Raw genomic sequence first — 20240 nt, 5'->3', positions numbered from 1 at the left:
AGGCGATTGGGCTGCATCCGGCCCACGGACCTTAGGTTTCCTACCCCTGGCTTGCACCCTCTTGCTTTGAGGCATGGGAAACTTGGTAGCAGGTCCAGAAAGGAATTTCCTCTTTCTGGATGGAAGAAGGAAGGGAATGCCTGGTTTGCATTATTATCATGCTCATTCTTTTCTCACGCAACACAATGCCTTCATTGCTTGTTGGGAGCTGCTGGATTTATGTGAAGCTCTCCCATCTGGAGGGACGTGGGTGGCGCTGTGGGTTAAACCACAGAGCCTCTTGGGCTTGTTGATCAGAAGGTCGGCGGTTCGAATCCCCATGACTGGGTGAGGTCCTGTTGCTCGGTCCCTGCTTCTGCCAACCTAGCAGTTCGAAAGCACATCAAAGTGCAAGTAGATAAATAGGTACCGCTCTGGCGGGAAGGTAAATGGCGTTTCCATGCACTGCTCTGGTTCACCAGAAGCGGCTTAGTCATGCTGGCCACATGACCCGGAAGCTGTACGTTGGCTCCCTCAGCCAATAAAGCGAGATGAGCGTCGCAACCCCAGAGTCAGCCATGACTGGACCTAATGGTCAGGGGTCCCTTTACCTTTACCTTTACCTCCCATCTGGTGAACCACTGAATTATTATTATTATTATTATTATTCTTATTATTATTATTATTAATGCCCCACCCATCTGTCTGCTCTCAGGGGGCAGGGAAAGGAGATAATCTGTCTCATTAGGGATTAAAAACCCTAATTAAACATTATCCCCATCCCTTTTATTGTTCTGGGGCCAGATCTGGGACAGAGGAGTTGATCCCTGGGTTGGCCTAATCTGCCCCCCACTCGCCTGGATTGAGGCCCTGACACAGGGGGTCTGTACACCAGGGCTCGTCTTACCTGTGCTTTGAACTGGGGCTGAGGCAAACAAGCTTGCACACCAACATTCCTCAACCTGGAGCCTTCCAGTTGCTTTGGACTCAAAACTCAGCATGACTCAACATTCAGGAATGGATGATGAGAGGTTGCAGTCCAATGGTGGGGGGCAGCAGATTGGGAGAGGCTATTTTTGATTCTAAAACACAGATACTGCATCTCCCAAGGGGGCTGAGTTTATGGGCTCTGCTCCTCTTGAGCTTTGATTGCATGTCTCCACGTTGGTCCGGTTCCTATTTGCTTGGAGATTAGGCGAAACGGTAGCAGCATTTAATAGAGTCTTGTTTCTGTGTCCTATTCCAGCACTCCTGATTCCCACTAATGAGCATTAATAAGCATGCAAAGGCCCTTTGCGTTTGCGGAATGACTAATACGTCTTCTTTGAAGAGCTCATTAGAGCCCAGATGAACATTTGGGCTGAGGTCAGACACAATGCCTGATGGCGGTGTTGAGCTGAACAAATTGGAACACTTTGTAGGATGGGAGTCTGTCTTTGTCTCCAGCGAGCTGTGTCCTTTCACTGAAGATTCACCGAGGGTTCATTGAAAGTTTATGGGGGAGATGAACACGGGAGCCAGTTTGCAATTGCAGCACACACATCATCTGGAGAACCAGATTTCTGGGCTAATGCCCCATCTCACAACCCAAAACCCCGTATTGTGTGATGGAAATGGAAATCAGGTGTATTTGCATTCAGAATTTGCATCATTCATTTGTCACAATTGGTTGAAGAATTTTATTTTATATATATATATATAAATCCAGATGAGTCATCTGTGGGATAAGCAGCTTCAGATTACCAACATGCAAAAGTTTAATGTATGAAGGGGTTAATACCATAGAGTAAGATGTCCTGCCAGGCTTAGCTATGTTGGGGGCCTACATTTGTCCTCCCTACTTTACCTTCCTTGGTCAGGGCAGATCTTGCTTTCATAAAACACAGCTGCATAGGCACATTGTTGGATCAGTGCCATGGATTCTGATAGGGGCCTTCCCATTATTTACATACTTCTGTAAATAACCTTGGCTATCCTGGTTTAGGCTGATGAGACTCCAGCGACATCTGGAGGACTGGAAGGTAATTCACCTTTTTACAGAGGGAAGCAGCTTCACAGAGAGGTTGTTGCTCTGATATTATTCTTTGCAGGGTACACTGACAAATATTCCAAAATTCTAAGGACTCTTCTGCTTCTTGGCCTTCAAGTTCTGAATCAATGATGTGGGATATAAATATACATTTGTACTTTGGATGTCAAGTGTTTAACTCTCCTCCCTCCCCCAGAGTGCTTTATGCTTTTGACATCTTTGCAAACTTGTTGGCAGGCTTCAAAAAGAAATCTCATAAGCTGTCAGCCATCAAATACTAATTTGTTTTTGCATTTTATTTGTCAAATTCTGCCAGATCTTCCCCCCGCCCCCCAGTAACGGCTATTGCAGTGTGCATTCATAGAAGGAAGCTGAGAGTCTGTTGCAGGGTGCTGTTTGGGGACCATTTCACACACCTGTTTTTTTGCATGTCACACACCAGTTTTTTCAAAAAAAGGTCCAACCTCCTCTCCAGCCTCTGCTTCAGCGTCAGAGTTTGGACTGCTCTCTGTCACAGACTCTCCCTGCTCACGAAACCCTGTTACCTCCTCTGCTTCTGACACCTCCTCCTCCCAGTCTGCTCCTTCTTTTCCCTCTGACCACTCATCTTCATCCCACCACCAGTCCCCTGGCTCTGAGCGTTCTTCCCCTGGGGGTTCTCCAGCTGCTGCCCCCCCTCCTCTGCATCCAGCCAGTCCATGACAGCTGGGAATTCCCCCCCCCCACCATGAAAAATTCTATGCACCCCTATTCACCTTTCCCAGTTTCATAAAGAAGCCTCAAATATTGCCAATGTTGGGGACATAGGTATCTGCCTTGCCCCAAGTCTAGAGTGCAAATTTGTGAAAATAACATACCAAATGCAAAACAAAAAATTTTTTTTCCCTTCCAGTAGCACCTTAAAGACCAACTAAGTTAGTTCTTGGTATGAGCTTTCGTGTGCATGCACACTTCTTCAGATACACCATGTATCATGCAGTACATTAGGGGGAATTGCTTTGCAAAAATGTGGATATCAGGCAAAATTGCATTCAAAAATGTGTATGTTTGGAGAAATCCACACTAAAATGCTGATGGATTTTATTTATGTTTTTTTATTATTATTATTATTATTATTATTATTATTATTATTATTATTATTATTGCTTTATAATTACATCATCACCATTATCACAAACTGGTGTGGAAGTGTGGAGAACTGAACTTAATAATAATAGAAAAACAAAAGCTAACACATTCACCCATTTCTTGCTCCAGCCCCTTGATATATTTGGTTGCCTTTTACTCGGTTGCTCTCTTCCTTCCTGCCTCCTGCTTTTTGCTTGAGGGAGTCTTATAACACACCTGAATTATAGCAGCTTTAGAACCCAGAATAGGAATTGCCTGTTCATTATTAATCTTTTGGCTTGCTCTGCATGAGAGAATGATGTAGGGTTTGTATCATCCTCATCTATGCTAAGGTGTACTCAGCTGCTCGGATCAATTGCCAGAGGCAGGGACCACCAATCACTATTATTTTTGTTTTCAGTGATAGTGATTGGTGGTGTGTGTGTGTGTGTGTGTGTGTGTGAGAGAGAGAGAGAGAGAGAGAGTATTGTAGTGACAAAATGCTGCATCCTAACCAGCCATTTCTAACCTTTACAATGCAATTTTCACTACAGTCAGACTTAATTAAAAAAACCTGTGGAACGCTTCCTTGTGGGTCCTTCCTTGTTCGTACTAACAGCTGTTTAGGAGATCAAGGAGCAGGTTTTGATTGCTGTTTGGGCATGATGGGATACCATCCTGAATCAAGATGGAGGATGGCACTGGTCCCCGTCCCCCCCCCCCCAGCTTCTTAGAATTCTCAAGTGATGCTGGGTACATAGCTGTCAACTTTTCCCTTTTCTTGCGAGGAATCCTATTCGGAATAAGGGAATTTCCCTTAAAAAAAGGGAAACGTTGACAACTACGGCTGGGTATGAGGCTGCTGGTATATAGTCAAAAGGGCATCTGGGGCCACAAGGCGTTTTGTCTGTAGATGTGATTGTAGTGGAAAGCTCAGATACCTCCTCCCCACACATTTGGGACTGGTAGGGCAGAAGGCAGGAAGCCTAACAGCATGTGGCACTAGAGGCAATGACAGGCAGGGTCAAATAATTCTAGTTTCCCTCCATCCCTCTCCCCTGAGGGAGATAATGAGGCAACAATGAGCCTAAGGAGGAAGAAACTGCAAGGCAACCCCCCCCCCCAGTTATAAGTAAAAGGGAAGGCAGGTGGGGGCTCACTGAGAACAGACTGAAGTTGGTGAGGGAGTGCCCCATTTTGCCCTAATGGACCAGCCACCAATGCTTTCCTGCCCAACCCTGTAAAAGGGAAAAGGCTATTGAATTGATATTTATGCAGAACCCAGAGAACATCAAGAGCTGATAGCAAAGATTGAACGACGAAGATGATCTGTATCGCGGAAACATCAAGGGATGAACTTGCTCTGTTCTATGGATACTTTTTTAAAATGAAGCAGAACATAGAGGTAAACGCAACGCACAAAGTTCTTTAAAATGATGATTGCGAACTGATAGCAGTGCAGAGATGATGCAGAAGAAAGTGGGGGTGGGTGGGAGAGAGGGGGAGAAGACAAAGCTGTTTATGGAAACTCATTCACCCAGGCAATGGATTGGAGAGACCACGTCTCTCCCTTTAAAATAATAGCAATCTATCCTCCGGCAAAGATTTTGCAAATAGAAGATCTTGATAAAACATGAAAGTGGCTAATAGTTCCAGATGTGACTGGAAATTTAAATTATTCTTTGGAGGGGCGGGGATGAGTCACTGTGGAGCTGTTTGAAAGGATAAATCGGCAAGGGTTGCTTATCCTGAAGCAAGCAAGAGAGTTGCCATTAAATATCAGGGACCTGTTTGATCGCTGAGCAGAGCATCTAATTGCAGACATGCTACAACTGAAGGCTACCTCTTAATTTCCTTTTAAATTTTCAGGATTGCTGTTGCAGGTGCCTGGTGGAGAAATATTGCAAATGATTGTATTCTCAGTTTGGTTCTCACTTCCTTTTGCTTTGCGCTTTCAGTTAAATATAGCAGCGCTTTCCCATCTCTGTAGCTACATTTCTTCATGCAGACAAGAAGGGCTGAGAAGGTCATGTGCTGACTTTGGACCTAGTCATATGGGCCTACTGAAATTTTCATAGAATCATAGAGTTGGAATAGACCACAAGGGCCATCGAGTCCAACCCCCTGCCAAGCAGGAAACACCATCAGAGCACTCCTGACATATGGTTGTCAAGCCTCTGCTTAAAGACCTCCAAAGAAGGAGACTCCACCACACTCCTTGGCAGCAAATTCCACTGTCGAACAGCTCTTACTGTCAGGAAGTTCTTCCTAATGTTTAGGTGGAATCTTCTTTCTTGTAGTTTGGATCCATTGCTCTGTGTCCGCTTCTCTGGAGCAGCAGAAAACAACCTTTCTCCCTCCTCTATATGACATCCTTTTATATATTTGAACATGGCTATCATATCACCCCTTAACCTCCTCTTCTCCAGGCTAAACATGCCCAGCTCCCTTAGCCGTTCCTCATAAGGCATCGTTTCCAGGCCTTTGACCATTTTGGTTGCCCTCCTCTGGACACGTTCCAGTTTGTCAGTGTCCTTCTTGAACTGTGGTGCCCAGAACTGGACACAGTACTCCAGGTGAGGTGTGACCAGAGCAGAATACAGTGGCACTATTACTTCCCTTGATCTAGATGCTATACTCCTATTGATGCAGCCCAGAATTGCATTTTGTTCCAATAATAGTCCCATGTCTGCTTTGATTTGGGAAGTGCTGCTACTAAACTATCCTTAGGTAACATAGGAATCTGCCTCATACCAAGTTGGGCCATTGGTTCATTTATCTCAGTACATGTATTAGGTACACTGACTGGCAGTGGATCTCCAAGGCTTCAGATAGAGGACATTCCCAGTCCTACCTGGAGATGTTCTGCCACTGAGCTATGGCCCTGCACCACATAATTGCTCATGTAAATGTTTTCCCCCATGTAGAGTATGGGATGAACTTAGGGAAGCGTCATCAGGTTGGGTAAAGCTGGTTAGAGCAGGACTGAGAAGTTTTAGGACAGAGAAAAGAAAGTATTTCCTAAGAGAAACTTTTGTCCAAACTGTATAATTTGGGAAACTGTATAATTTGGGAAACAAAAGATGAGCTTGTTAAAGCCTCAATGACACACTGGGCAATAGATATTAGTCACAATATACATTTTAACCTCTGGAAAAAGTGATTTGAAGTTCACAGCATGTTATCCTTTGAAGGAGAACTACTTGAAAATTATTTACAGATGGTATTTAACTCCAAGTAGGCTTGCTAAGATGTATAAGACTGAATCAGATAAGTGCTGGAGGTGCAAAGAGGTTGAGGGAACATTCTTTCATATGTGGTGGACTTGTAAAAGGGTAAAAGAGTATTGGGAAATGATCCATAATGAATTGAAAAAAGTATTCAAAAGTACTTTCCCCCCAAATCCAGAGTTTTTTCTGTTGGGGATACCAGTAATTCAGACTGAAATTCCCAGGTGTCAAAAAAGGTTATTTATGTATGCCACTACTGCAGCCCATGTTTTTTTGGCCCCAAAATGGAAAACGAGGGAGGTACCAACTAAAGAAGAATGACAACTTAAGTTGACAGAATATGTACAGCTTGCAGACTTAACATATAGAATAAGAGAACAAGAAGGGCATACGTTTAGAGATTATTTGAAAATGTTTATTGAATACATAGGATATAACTGTGTACAGCTGAAAATGCTGGCAGCATCAAGATAAATTCAACAATGTAAATAAGTTTTGATGGATGTAATAATGGAATGCTGAATGGTATAGTTTTTGTAAAATATGCAGGGATTTACGATATGCAAAATGAACCACGGAAAGAGAAGAAGGGACGTTATTGATATCTTAAGAATGTAAAAATGAGTGCTTTAAATTGTAAAACAGAAAATATAATAAAAATTACATATAAATAAAGAAAAGAAAAGAAAGCATTTCTTCACGCAGTACACAGTTAAAACTATGGAATTCATTCATACCAGAGGTAGTGATGACCCGTGATGTTTTGAAAGACAACTAGAAAAATTCATGGAGGGTAAGGCTATTACTAATGGCAACTGGATAATAGGATTATGGGAACTGCAAATGGGGCTTGCTGGATTCCCTGGGCGTCTGGTTGGCCACTATGAGATCAGGGTGCTGGGCTACAGTTGATGGGACTTTGGCTGATCTTGTGTTGGGATGACAAGTCCCATCAGGCTCAGCCAGAATGGGCAGTGGTCAAGGATGATGGGAGTTGTAGTCCAGCACCATCAAGGGCCACACGCTTGCCACTAGAGTAATTTGTGTCCAGGCACAGATGGCTATGGGATGAAAGCTGCTAGGCAAGGGGCAGGAGCACAGCATGGATCTGAGAAACTGCTCAACACCTACATCTCTAAGGATCCCTCCTTGGAGGATATATATGCATATATCTGTAGTGAGCAGCTGAGGTTTTCCGCCCACCAGCAGTTTCAGCGGAGCAGAGGTGATGCGTGCAGCGCTGACTTGCATTGATTACTGGAGGGAAGAAGGAAGGGAGCAGATTGTGTGTTCTGAGTGTTGCGAGACCTGCTTCGGAGAGCCGCCGAGGCATGCCTCATTTGCTGAGATTGTACAAAAACACCAGAATGCAATCACAGCTAAGATCTCCCCCGGCACAGGTACTGATCGCAGGAGGGATATTAAACGGAGAGCATGATTGCAAGTCACCTCACACAGGCAACATGTTTCGACTGTCAGCAATGCTGCTGAGTATCCTTGGACCAAGTTTGAGGTGGCTTGTTTGAGTTCCCTCTCTGCTGCTGCAGTTGAAGCCCAGGCCTCCCTCACCACACCAGAAACAGAGATAGATCAGTGGGGAACCTGTAATAGAAAGGTCGCATCACCTCCTCACCTCCTCTCAGGGGTGTTCCTCATCAATGTACCTGCTGGCCATGGCTTCCTCCAGGATATTAATTACACAAATTCACTCCTTTTCGTTTTGGTGCTTTTTAAATTAACATCAAAACAAAAGCGCAATTAAAGTTACAAAACATAGGAGCGGTACAGAGGTTGGATTGTGCAGATAAATAGAGAGCAGATCACATAGAAAAAGCAAAGCAGAAAAATACATCATGAAAGCCAAATTTTGCAATGGGGTGGAGGAAGAGAGCTTTGAACAGTATATCTGAATTTGACACATAAGAAATGAAATCCAACCAAAAGGCACAGGAGTGTTCCATGTCTTTCTTACATTTAGAAATGCAAAGTTTGCAAGCCCCTCCCCCCCAATAGTCAGAGTCCACATATTTCTTGTCTGCAACGAGAAGTTTAAGTCCTGTAGCGTCTTGCATTTTGGGGCCAATGCAGCCAGCACAATAAGTTCCTTAAATTGGAAAGTTGCTATTTGCTCACCCCACAAGTTCAAAAGGTCTCAAGTTTTCATTTACAGCAGACACTCAGCATTCCACTGGCGACCCCTAAGCATGCCCAGTCCTTCTTCATCCTTGGATTTATTTATTTTTAAGTGTTTGTATTTCTGCAAAGCTGAAAACCCTCCCCCCTCCCAGCATGCTGATACCCTCTGCTTTGGTGCCATATCTTTTGACGCAAAGGTACTGTGGCATCTTCCCTGACAGTACAGCCCTTTGACCATCGAAGAGAATCACAGAAATGCAAGAAGAGAGTTGCTGGAGGAGGAGGATTTTCCCTATTAAATCAAGTGCTGTTCACAACTGTTGTAATAAATGGTAGCTACTGCCAAGTGCTAGGTTGGTCAAAGGGCAGTGTAGACATTGTTAGAAGGAAATTAGCCTTATACTGCACCCGGCATTCCTGTACAGAAGCTGACTAGACTGGCAACTGAATCTTACTTCAATACAGGTAACGACATAACGTTCTCCTCAGCACCTGATGGTGGCAGGCTAGTTATGAGGGATGCGGGTGGCACTGTGGTCTAAACAACTGAACCTCTTGGGTTTGCTGATCAGAAGGTTGGCGGTTTGAATCCCAGTGACAAGGTGAGCTCCCATTGCTCTGTCCCAGCTCCTGCCAACCTAGCACTTTGAAAGGATGCCAGTGCAAGTAGATAAATAGGTACCACTGTGACGTGAAGGTAAACGGTGTTTCTGCGTACTCTGGTTTCTGTCACGGTGTTCTGTTGCACCAGAAACGGTTTAGTCATGCTGGCCACATGACCCAGAAAACTGTCTGTGGACAAACGCCAGCTCCCTTGACCTGAAAGCGAGATGAGCGCTGCAACCTCATAGTTGCCTTTGACTGGACTTAACCCTCCAGGGGTCCTTTACCTTTTTTTACGAGGATGTGGGGCAGGAGGTAACATAAAACTAGGGATCCCATGTCATATTGTGCTGTGCCACTCTGAAGATCCTGAGATCCAATGTGGTGTAGTGGTTAGAGAGTTGGACTAGGACCAGAGAGACCAGGGTTCAAATCTCCACTCAGACTTGAAGCTCCCTGGGTGATTTTGTGAATTCACTGGCACTCTGCCTGATGGTTGTTGCAAGGATAAAACATGGGGAAAGAGAACCAGGAATGCCACCTTGAAGGAAAGGGATATAAATTGTTGCTGGCATCAGTTTGTCTCAAGAGAAAATGGAAGAGTGTGCCATTGCAGGCAAAGTCAAACTGTTGGAATGGCTGTGGAGAATGATACAGGAGAGACATGTTTTAAGGCAGCCAGGGCAGATGAAGGCATCTGGTGGTACTGATGCAGGTGTACGATGATGTTTCTTCCCTCGGTGCTCCTCCTGATGGTCATTCCTCCTCTGGTCACTGCTGTAGATACAGTCTGTCTTCCTCCAGATATAAATTAATAATAAACAGGGCAAACACAGAGGGGCATGTGCTGCTTTGGGCAATGTAAACTCCAACCCCAGTGGTACTCATTTGTATGCCTCCTAGACATCAGGCAAGTGCTGAATAGTTTTAGGCACCCACTGAAGACTTATTTCTTTCCTCAGGCATTTGCTGCCATTATTCCCTTGCTTTGAATATTGACATTATCCACTGTGGACATTGTGCATTTTCTGGTTTTATTGTACTGATTCTTAGGGTCATTACTTTACATTGCCTTGGGATTTCTAATGCACAATGGGATACAAATGTTCAAATATTGTTCCTTGGTTTGGGAACCTGAGAAAAATAGAAAAGCTGGTTGCAAAGTCCTTTGATAAATGTTCCCGTCTCCACCCACACTTGACTCAGAAATAAATGTCATGGCTCTCTCCCTTGGAGTAGCTGGCAAAAGCCAAAACTCTGAGGGCACGGAGTGTGAGTTTTCTTTTCCACTGTGGGCTTCCCATGGGCATCCCATTGACTGATGTGAGAATAGGACACTGGACTTTGGTCAAATCCAGCAGGACTCTCCTTATGTTCTTAATAAGGCTGTGCTAACTTCCTTTCTCAAGGATGAAGAATTGTTCTCTCTGCTGCGTGTCATGTTTTCCATCAAGAGTTTGCGACACACTTCTCATTTCCCCCCCCATTCTGCAGGTGTCAGCGGTTCAGGTTTCTCCTGGTCAGAGAGCAGAATTCATTTCCAAAGAGTCACAGTTGATGGTTTCTGCTGCTCTCAGAGGTCTTATCACTGATCCAAAAAAGTCTAGATTCATTTATGAAGCACATCCATTATCCTTTTAAGAGAACATGACTCTTTTCTTTCCTAGTCCAGAAGCCACTATGATTCAAATTCTATTTACTCATATTTACCAGTTACCTGAATGTTATCAAAGGATGAATATGCCAGTTTTGGTTTTCCCCCCTCATTTCTCACAGAATCAGAGAATTGGAAGAGACTGAAGGGGCCTTATAGTCCAACCCCCTGCAATGCAGGAATCATGGCTGAAGAAGAAGAAGAAGAAGATGATGATTTTGGACTTGATATCCCACCTTTCACTCCCCTTAAGGAGTCTCAAAGTGGCTAACAATCGCCTTTCCCTTCCTCCCCCACACCACTCTCATAACACCTCTGCTCTCTTGCCTATGAGAGTAGCCTACTTTACTCTCTCTTGTGAATAAGGCAGAATCTTTGCCTCCGAGTTGCTCATATAGAAGAGAACATTGAACTCTTGGACTCAAGTATTAATGAGTACCTAATAAGGTGTGCATTGACCCCAGGATTTACCTTGTGCCTGTATCTTTGCTTATTTTTTTAAAAAATGAATCTGTTTTTGAGTCACCCTGTGCTTTGATCTGTAATTAGTGATCTGCATAAAATAGAACCTTAAAAAGAATGGTTGTGACTAATTTGCAGGCACAGCAGCAGTGATGTCAACTTGCTTAATCAATCATAAGGCATGGCACACACCATTTGAATGGAAATGCCCATCACTTTTTGGGGAGGCAACCCCCTCAAATATTTTATTGGGAGGGGCAAAGGGACCTTGGCCCCTCAGAGTTGGCTCCTATGCACCAGAGTGGATTAATTGGAGATCGAGGGGTTTTTTGGGGGGTGGGGAGTGAAATGGATTCACATTTCTCCATAATCTGCATTAGGGCAATACATTTATTAGTTTCATATTTTCAAGCGGGGAGTTGTTTTTTTCTTGTCTTGGTCTTTCTGGCTTTAAAATAATTAACAAGTGGCCTTGGAAAGCGGCCTTGATGGATGGATACCTACTTGCCAGGACTGTCTTTTTGTTGTTGTTATTGTACTGTTAGGGAATGCAGGTGGTGGTGGGGGGGACACACAAAAAGCATGCACATTAAAGGAAATGTTTCCTAAAAAGCTTGTATTAGCAAAAATCATGTTCAAATGTATGATTTTATTTATTTATTTATTATTTAGATTGACTAACAATGCATTATAATAGATGTAATTCCTTGCAACATTGTGTGTGTTAGGCAAAAACGCCTTCAAATGTGTACAAAATTTCACATGGATTTTTTAAAACCGCAGTTGATGTGGCAAACTGAACTTACTAGTGGGAAAGAACAAGACCCTGAGAGAAATCAGTCGAGGCATCTCTATTTGAAAAGCAGGACATCTGGAAACAAAACAATACCACAATATCCAGGAGGTCACACTGGCAGAAAGAATCAATTTGCTTTCTGGAGTTAAAACCTGGTCCCTCAACAGTTCAGCCCAATCCAGTATGCGCAACCCGTATCCTCTCTGCCTCCTTGAGTAATAGCTGCTGTTGAGTGCAAAATGACCCAGAGCAGCCAATTATGCCAAGTTTCTGCCGGGTAAGCAATTATCCAGGAAACAAACACTAATTAATTAAACACTCTCCATAACAGACTTGTCTTCCATCAGGCAAATAATTAACAGGCATGGATCATTTGGTGAGCGGGCTGAACGGCGAGGCCATCCTTGAAAGTCATGCGTGGCAAGCATACCTCTTGGCTTGACAAGGATTCCAGCTGCTGCCTTCCTTCCTTATCCTCTTCATTGATGGTGGTGTGTGTGGAACCGCAGCTGACATATAATGACTCCACTCGTCACCCACCTTTCTGGTAGCAAACCTTTACGTTATCATGGAAGGCAAAGATGTGGAGTGATGTAAAATGAGGTAAGGAGAAGACAAGCTCTCCTCTCTTGTGATGTTGCTCCACCACCCTAGAGAGGCACGCTGGCCCCAGCTACTGAGATGTTCCCACCTGACTTTGGAACCATGAGCAATGATTGATGCATTGATTTACTTTATATGTCACCCTTAGCGGTGCTTAAAGCAGCTTACAATGAACAGTCACATAGCAAAATCCAAGGCACAGGGTGGGGGAAGTCGGTTGACCAAACACCAGTCAATTCAAATAGGACAAAGACAAACCATTTAGCAAACATACAATGAACTCACTATCGAGACTTCAATGCATACATTCAGTTGTCCATGCAGGGCAATCTTGGGGATGGTTTGGAAGCTGGAGTGTGTCCTTGCACTCTGATAATTGTCATTTGCTTGCCTGGGTGGGGGACAGAGAGGGATATGTGGATGAGAATAGGAGATCAACTGTACAAAGGAAAGATTTACCTTCATTGCTACACTGTGCTGGTCCCGGGGGGGAAGGTACTAATACCGTAGCCAAAGTTCAGTCCTGAGTCACTAGCCGGGTAGAAGTTCACAAGATGAGACGCGAGGTCCGAAACAGGGAGCCGGGCGGGGTCAGGAACACTTGAAGATCAGAGGCAGGAAGCTGGGCAAGAAACAGGAACACTGGAAGGTCCGAAACAGGGAGCCGGGCGGGAACAGGAACGCTGGAAATGCAGATCTAGGTCCAGGTAAGAACAGGTACTCCACAACGACGTTGCTCCCGCAACCTGGGACCGGGCTGACTGACCTTTATCATCTCTAAGGCCAGGGGCGGTCCCGGCCCCCAGGAGCCCCGCCTCTCCTGGCCTTAAGGCGAGCACTCCTCCTGGGAGAAACCAGTTCCCTTCGCCTCTCTGCCCTAAGCCTCTGCAGTTCAGGAGAGGCCGAAGGGTTACTGGGCCCCGGGGGAGGCTCACCTGTAGACACTGAGTCCTCAAGCACCTCTGGGGCCAGAATGGTTTCACCTGGTGCCTGCTCCTGAGGATCTGGCACAGGTGCAGGCTCCTCAGAAACTAGGCCTTGCCCCAGTTCAGCCGGCCCTGGAGGCGGGGACTCCTGTACCGGCTGGGATTCCTCCGGTTCACTCTCAGAATCGGAATCCCAGGCCATCACACCATCCCCCTTCCCAGGGCCCCCCCTCAATCGAGGGTCCGGACCCGGCTTGCTGGGGTATGCCGCATGGAACTCTCGGAGGCAGGCGCGTGGACGTTGGCCGCTGGTTCCCAGGAACGGTCCTCCGGCCCATACCCCTTCCAGTCTATGAGATACTGCAGCTTTCCCCTGCGGTATCGGGAGTCCAGAATGTGTTCCACCTCGTACTCAGGCTCTCCCTGAACCAAAACTGGCTGCAGTCGGGGACGGTTCGGGTGGAACTCGTCAGGTGGGGCCACCGGACTCAGAAGGGACCCGTGGAATACCGGGTGAACCTTCAGGGTTGCGGGCAACCGGAGACGGAATGCCACAGGCGAGACCTGGTTCACGATAGGGAATGGGCCGGTGAAACGGGCGTCCAGCTTCCGCGAAGGTCGAGAAGGGTGGAGGTGGCGAATGGAGAGCCATACCAGGTCACCGACGTGGAGTTCCGGCCCCACCTGGCGGTGGCGGTCGGCCTGGCCCTTGTACGCCTCCTTGGCCTGGCGCAGCTGCTCCATCAATAGCTGTTGCTGGGACTGAAGCTACTGAAGTCACTCTGTCACCGCAGGGACCGCAGATGCCGGCAGCACATCCGGAAACAGCCGTGGATGAAAACCGTAACTGGCCTGGAACGGGGTCTGCTGGGTGGAGCATTCACCGCGTTGTTGTAAGCGAACTCCGCCAACGCTAGGTGGTCGACCCAGTCATCCTGCTGGTAGCTGCAGTAACACCGGAGGTACTGCTCCAGCACCACGTTCGCCCGTTCCGTCTGGCCATCAGTCTGTGGGTGGTAGGCTGATGAGAGACAGACCTCTGTTCCGAGGGCCTGGTGCAAAGCTCGCCAAAACCGGGACGTGAACTGAACGCCCCAGTCGGACACCACACACTCAGGTAGGCCATGCAGGCGGAAGACATGCTGAAGGTACAGCTAGCGGTTTCCTTAGCTGAGGGTACGGATGGGCAGGGGGCACAGTGCACCATCTTCGTGAAATGGTCGGAGAAAACTAGAAGGCAGGTGCAGCCACGAGACGGGGGTAGCTCTACTACAAAGTCCAGAGAAACTGTGTGCCAAGGACGTGGTGGAACCGGCAACGGCTGAAGGCCGGGGGGGCGCCCGGTAGGCCCCTTGGCCCGTCGGCAGACATCACAACCAGCTACGTAGCGAGCCACGTCAGCCTTCAGGCGGGGCCACCAAAACTCACGGCTTACCAGATGGGTGGTCCGATACCGCCCAAAGTGTCCCGCGGCTGGGGCATCATGGGTCATCCGGAGAACCTCAGCCCGCAGTGGCCCTGGCGGGATGTATAGGCGACCGTGGTGCAGCAGAAGACCCTGATGCAAGACCAGCCCTGGATACTGAAGGCATGACCCTTCGGCCAGTTCCCGGAGTCGTTCCTGGGCCCAAGTGTCGACCCGCTGCTGTTCCCGCACCCGAGTCTGCAGTGGCTCAGCCTCCTGGGTGGCCAGGAATGCAGCTGGTGGTAGGATCGTGGTGGGTACTGCTTGCTGTACCGTGTCTGCGTTGTCTTCAGGTTTCCGGGACAGGGCATCCGCCTTCTGGTTTTGGGAGCTAGGGATGTAGCGGATCCGGAACTGAAACCGGGAAAAGAACAACGCCCACCGGATCTGCCTTTGGTTCAGCTTGCGGGTGGTCTGGAGGTACTCCAGGTTCCGGTGGTCGGTTCTCACCTCCACCGGGTGTCGTGCCCCCTCAAGATGGTGGCGTCAAACCTCAAAGGCCACCTTGATGGCCAGTAGTTCCCGCTCCCATACGGTATAGTTACGCTCCGCTGGAAGGAACTGGCGGGAATAGAAGGCGCAGGGTAAGAGTGGCGCTTCCGGTCCGTACTGCTGAGTCCTCAAGCACCTCTGGGACCAGAATGGTTTCACCTGGTGCCTGCTCCTGAGGATCTGGCACAGGTGCAGGCTCCTCAGAAACTAGGCCTTGCCCCAGTTCAGCCGGCCCCGGAGGCGGGGACTCCTGTGCCGGCTGGGATTCCTCCGGTTCACTCTCAGAATCGGAATCCCAGGCCATCACATACACCCACTTTTGCTTCTGACCTTGCCTGCCACTGGGTGGACCAGGATCAGTGTAAGGTCAGTGTAAGCCCTGCCCCCATTACTCCAGTAGGGGGGGTATTGCTGAGTTCCAAGAACCCCCTGGACTGCCTGGATTGGATGGGGTGGGGTTGGGCAGTTCACAGCCCTGATATGTACAGCTACAATCGCATCATCTGGAGAAGGTGTCTGTAAGACGTGGCTACTATGCTTACATTTGCAAGAACAGCTCTGAGCACAGCTTGCCGTTGTCGCAGCTCCCATCTCAGAAGCTCTTACCTGCAGATAAGTAAGAGATCGTTATTCAGGAAAACCACAGTACAGGCAGCAGTCACAAGGCTCAGAAGTCATGGTTCAGAAGTTCAAGAGCAAGGTAAGACATTCAGGCCTGGGTGGAAAAAATGAAGATGTCCCAACAAGTGGTTCTGCCCCTCCCACCAAAATTTTAAAGGGGAGGTATGGCGTGCTCACTAACGAGACTCACTCGCCTTGCAGGAACATTGTTGTTACAAACATGGGCTCCTTTGGGTTGGGTAAGGAGTGCTCCCATTTGTGAAAGCGGTACCTGATTCGCAGAACCTTCCTGTTCAGGCTCATATTCAGTCTCTGCTGTTTCCAGCTCTACCTTACCCCCATAGCTGCTCCAAACCCTCCTCCAAGCCGGCGAAGGGGGGCGAGCCAACAAACCTGCTGCCCCTTCCAAAGTGGCTGAAGTTGCAGCAGAAAGGAGCCACCCCACGTCTTCTACCCAGGTTCCCACCATTCACGATCACCCAATATTTTCTACCTCCTGTGTTGGCGCCTGCCAATGCAAAGATGATCCCAACAGCGCTATGGGGCTCGAGACATCCCTTTTCCTTAATTTTATGCAGCTCTTGAAAGCCCTGCAATATAACCCACTAGTTCCAATCAGGAGCAAACAAGGCAAGGCTAAAGAGAACTCTGGTCCCTAATGGGCTTTAATGCTTTGATTTCAAGCAAGGGGGCTTTGCAGCCATTACAATGATTTCTTTGCTTTGGAGAAAGGGAGCTTGGCAGCTTGCTTGTTTGCATTTCATCTGGCTTCCCGAAGAACCCAGGAGCAAAGCAAAGCGCTTTACTTGGAACTGGTCACAGATTCCCCTCCATTTAATGTCCCCTTCATTCTCTGCAGAGCGACATCAATGGGATTGTTTCCTGATCAAACCCAATGAATCGTCGGAATTAACCCTGGAGATGCCACACCGTCTTAACTGCACCAGAGACGTTATGGGCCCAATGATCAGGCCCAGACTGGCGCAACGGATCCTATGCTGCTGCAACTAACAAATACAGTGAATGAATAGCTGGATAACAATAAGGGCAAATCTGTCAAATTCATGCTTTCCAAAACAAAATGCGAACTGAACTACAGCTACCTTGAAACTTCACACATACCCAAATTTTGCGATGCAGTTCTCCAATCAAACCATGTTTTTTTAAAATGCACATAATAGGGGAAAGCATTCATAAAAATGAATGCGTTTGTAAAAGCAACACAGAAAATGCATTATTAGGGGAAATTGCTTGCAAAAATGTGTACACTGGAACCACCAGCATAAAAGATGTGTTAAATAGCAGATACGCACACCAAAACACAGATCAATTTTCATGATTTTTTTTAAAATCACAAACTGATGCAGAAATTTGAAGAACTGAATTTAAGGCTAGAAATAATGAGAAACTGAGAGAAGTGAAATTGACAGATTCTTCCATCCCTAGGCTCAAGTGAAGCCTGTAGCTGAGCTGACTGGCATAGCATTCTCACCTGACTTCTGTTTCCACTTTGCTGATTTATTTCACAGGCTTTGAATGGTGTCAGCAGTTCCAGCCTTTGCCTGCTCTCTGCTCTGGACCTCATTAGAGAAGGAGACATTAAAAATACATGCTCTGCTTAAGACCAGGAGCAGCAAGAAGAGTGTCAGGCGGGGAGGGGAAGGGAGGCAAGAGAGGGCCTTTGGTGGAAAGGCTGAGCACATCATTCCACGTGACTGTGCTGTTAAGCTATTGTTTGTCTAGGCTCAGGCATATGAAAGTGAGCAAGAGGACCACTCGTCTTGCTCTGCTGCTTGTAAGGTTGCTTCGCTTCTCGTTTAGCTTGCTGCAGGTGTGCATGAGCATAGCTCAGAGCCCCATTGATGAATTTCCTTTTGTACTTCTTGGGAATCCAGCTGATCAACATAAAACAAAAAAAAGGCCTTTGAGCAGAGCAGAGATGGAAATGGCAGAGGAGAGGGAGCCGAAGCACGGAGCACCTTCACAAACAGTCAAAAAGAGAATAATTTATTATTGCGTGGCCAGCCCTTCTTTGAGATCAAACTATATGCGAAGCCCTGTGCAAACGGATCGCGGCTGATGTTGCTGGCACTTGATGTTGCTTTTCTTTCTGGCTCCGTCCATTCTAACACTTCAGGTGGTAAGCTAAACCCCTGCTGCCTTAGTTTAAATTGTAAGCTCCATGGGGCAGAGACCTTTGCTTTGGTATGCAACGTTTCATGTACTGGGGACATAGTGAGTTTCCTTATACTGAGTCAGAGCCGTAGGGATGCGCCAGGAGAAGATATATGCATTGGATTTTATCCTTCCTTCCTCATGTTTGTGAGTTCAGCAGAGTGCCATCCCTTTGCAGCTTAAAAGGGAAGCTTAGATAGGCTAGTTTTAGCCTTTTAGTTTAAGTAATCCAAGGTGCTTTAAGGCAGACTGGATTTTCCTTTTCTCCCCCTTTAGAACAACAATCACACAAACAGTCATTGTAAAAGGTGAAAATAACATTGACTCACCCAGAGTTTCTGTTGCAGAAGGAAAGGTGCAGCATCTTTCTTCAGGCAGGTTAAAATGGTAATTCGGTTGCACAGACATATTTTAGTCTAACTTGAAATAGAGTCTGAGCTTGGCAGTTGTTCTCACCTTTCTGGCTTGGTGATGAGATGAAGAGGTAACAGTGAAGAGAGGCAAAACAGGATGTGCTCGGGCAGGTAAGAAGACTTTATATGACTAGACCCTCCCCTAGGCAGAGCACAGTGGGAGTGTCTCACAGAGGTCTCTCTAGCAAGCTTACAGGAAAACTCTGTGAGCTCCAGCTCCTATCATGTGCTTATCTAGCAAGGCAATGAATTGTTGGTTTGACTGCCCTTTGACTACCCCCCACAAGCATTGGCCTCTCTAGCCCTGTATTGTCTACACTGACTGTCAGCTGCTCCCCAGGGCTCCAGACTGAAGACATTCCCAACTCTGCCTGGAGATACGAAGGACTGAACCTGAGACCTTCTACACAGAAAGCAGGTGCTCTATCCCTGAGCTATGGCCCTTCCTCTAATTCCAGGTAAACAAGGGTTGGTTTTGGTTGGTTTAAGCACAATTCTATGGATTCTGTTCATGCTCCTCATTGTTATTCACATATTCCAGGTGACTGGGCGTCTTCCAAGGCCATCACCCTGGTCACCAAGGGACACAGCACTGAAAGAGGGAGAGAAACCACAGCAGGAACAGCTTGCTCTGCCTTCCTGTTTCACTCTCATTTCACCCACCACACACACACACACACCCCTCCATTTTGTGCCAGACCCCTGGATTTTGAAGAGACAGGCATGTCATTCTCCGGCCACAGTGGTGCATCACCTTCCAAGCTTAGGACACTCGAGAGAGACCTCCAGCCATTTCCCAGCCATTAGTTGTCATTAAGTAAACTGCCTACCCCCTTTTCTGAGTCATTAACATGCCGTCTGCCTGGCAAAAGGAATAGACAGTCATTTGTAGGGAAGGAGGAGCAATTTGGAGTTCAGCTTTGAAAGCAGACTCTGCTGATTTATGCGTTCTGGGCTAATGTGCAGGTTGGATGTGGGTCTGCATGGAAGAAGAGGAAGAAGAGTTTGGATTTGATATCCCGCTTTATCACTACCCGAAGGAGTCTCAAAGCGGCTAACATTCTCCTTTCCCTTCCTCCCCCACAACAAACACTCTGTGAGGTGAGGGGGCCCGAGAGACTTCAAAGAAGTGTGACTAGCCCAAGGTCACCCAGCAGCTGCATGTGGAGGAGCGGGGACGCGAACCCGGTTCCCCATGTTACGAGACTACCGCTCTTAACCACTACACCACACTGGCATGGAATCCACACTGCAGGGAGAGTCCAAAACAAGGTAGCCCAAGGGCTTGCCCTTCCTTCCTTCCTTCCTTCCTTCCTTCCTTCCTTCCTTCCTTCCTTCCTTCCTTCCGACCGAAGTAGCTGCCTTGGATGGCTAGCATGCAAAACTCCTGCCATGCAGGTTGAAAATTGCAGGGAGATTGGGGAAGAGAGAAGGTGACTGTTCCCAGGGGTCTGTATTCCCTTCCATACAACCCTCCAGAGAGTGGAAGGACATCATTGTGTCCCTATGGTCCCGGGGGGAATTGGAGATGGGCTTCCAACTCAATGCA

At 47.1% G+C, this 20240-nt stretch overlaps 1 long non-coding RNA gene across 1 annotated transcript; it reads right to left on the bottom strand.

The window, feature by feature from the left end:
* Positions 1 to 11866: 11866 nt before the first annotated feature.
* LOC114603140 (uncharacterized) lies at positions 11867 to 18063 on the bottom strand. The gene is made up of 3 exons (XR_013393827.1): positions 17596 to 18063; positions 16025 to 16088; positions 11867 to 12990 (listed from the first exon to the last, which is right to left on the bottom strand). It is a non-coding gene; the product is annotated as an uncharacterized LOC114603140 (long non-coding RNA).
* Between the last annotated feature and the right edge of the window lie 2177 nt (positions 18064 to 20240).

Source organism: Podarcis muralis, chromosome 7 (genome assembly GCF_964188315.1).
Source record: "Podarcis muralis chromosome 7, rPodMur119.hap1.1, whole genome shotgun sequence".
Lineage (NCBI taxonomy): Eukaryota > Metazoa > Chordata > Lepidosauria > Squamata > Lacertidae > Podarcis > Podarcis muralis.
Note: the sequence above shows the minus strand (reverse complement) of the source record. Positions and strands in the feature narration are given on the sequence as shown.